The following is a 2,053-nucleotide window of genomic DNA, read 5'->3' on the forward strand; positions in this document are numbered from 1 at the left end:
ATTCGATTTGATATTTAACATTCTGAAAATTATTCTGAGGTTCAAAAAAAAGCAACAAAATCCCTAGCTTACCACCTTTTAGATGTATTGTCAAATGGATAGGGTGCAAATCTTGCGGCATACACCGGTTGAAAGGGAGTGAGAAATACCTCTATCTACATATGGAACAAGCCCCGAGATATCCAGGATGATTCAGCAGTTTTGCTGCGAAATATTTTACCCCTATGCGACCCCATTACTACAACAATCATTCTGCTGAGTAAAATATATAATTCGGTAGAATGAACAACAAAGGGGTGTTTGTTTTCTTGAAATTTTATTGGTTCAAGAATTATTTTTAACTCTTCTTGCTGATCTTTACTCATTTCTTCCGATTTATATATATATATATATATATATTACCAAATTGTAACAAAAGACTATGAGTTCTTTTTTATTAAAAAAAAATGGATTATAAAACAATAAATTTTAATTAGATTTCCTATTTTAGCCTAATTAAACGTCTATCTTCAATTATACAATTTAAAAAATTTAGACAAAAGATCGGACACTCAGGTCAATTTAACAAACTTAAAGATGGTTTAAACCATTGATGCCGTACACGGTAAACATATTTTTTGGAAAAGGAAAAACCATAAGAGTTTTGCGGGTTTTTTTATCTACAGACACCAAAAAACATGAAAAAGAATTAGAATCTTCCCATAATTTTGTAAGCTGTTACTTGAGAAGCTTTTTTCAGAATCAAAATTTTCAGTTGTGTTATAAATGAGGAATGTGATAAAGAAAACCTGAGTGTTTCCTGTTTTCCACGTCTTAACCTTATGTAGGTTGCCTGCCTCTGGGGACCACGTCAAAAGAGATCATTTATTATCGAGGTTATATAATTTTTCGATCGAAAAATATTTACCATTGTCATTTTTATGAAGAACAAGATTGGTTAATATTAATCTATTTATGTATTAGTGGTTAATTGACGAAGTTACTTCTTTCAATTAATTATTCCTTTTATGCAAGGTCCTAGTTGATATAAAAAACCCATCTTTAGCTGCATTGCATAACTTGAAAGAAGTAACTTGGTCAATTGACCACTAAAACATAAATATATTAATATTTAATAAATAAAACAAGTATCACTTCTTTAAACCGCTCCCCGTGGCCACTTCATGAGTCGCTGAGAATCGAATTCTGATTACACGACATTTGAAAAGGGCAAAACGAGGGGAAATTCGAACGGTTGTAGGTTGAGACGGAGAGTGGGTGTCCGAGAGGATCGAAGTCACGATAGCTCAAGTCAGGGGTGCTCAAACTTGAACTGCTGGCGATCTACCTCAATATTTTTAGACTACTTACGATCGACTCTGAGAGGCTGCAAGTGTGTGTGATGCAGGGTTGTCGTACATACACGATACACCCTACCTACCAAGGTACCTTGGTAGGTAGGGTGTACCGTAGCATATATAGATATTAGCTTTCTGCACAATATAGGTACATTATTTTAGTCAAGGTTTGGGTTAGGTTTAGTTAGGTTCTTCTCTACAATATCAATGAAAAAACTCATAGTTATTCAAAATTGCGAGTTTATTGGTTGTTACAAAACAAAAGAGTTACATATGGTGTTAAACTTAACTAAGGAGTGGCTTTGGATGTTGAAGCGTGGCACTGCATGTCCTCAGCATACTTTTCATAAGATGGTACGTAACCACTGAGTGCTAATCGCAAGCATGATGACATATGATCGTCAGTTAGTCGATTGCGATATTTTGACTTAATTATCTTCATTTCAGAAAATGCAGACTCGCACAAGTAAGTTGACCCAAAAAATGCCGTCAGTTGAAGGGCGATTTGCCTTACATTCGGATATTTATCTTCAGATATAAAACACCAGAAATTTGTATCAGATGCTGTAGCTTTGAGATGTATATCTGATATAATCTGCACCAACTCATTTTCAACAGAACATGAGTTCATATTAAACTGACTTGCTATTTCAGTAGCTAATTCCTCAATGTTTTTACATGAAAAAGGATAACTCATAAATGATGCTATATTTTCC

Source organism: Cimex lectularius, unplaced genomic scaffold (assembly GCF_000648675.2).
Source record: "Cimex lectularius strain Harlan isolate CLEC.00 unplaced genomic scaffold, Clec_2.1 scaffold41, whole genome shotgun sequence".
NCBI lineage: Eukaryota > Metazoa > Arthropoda > Insecta > Hemiptera > Cimicidae > Cimex > Cimex lectularius.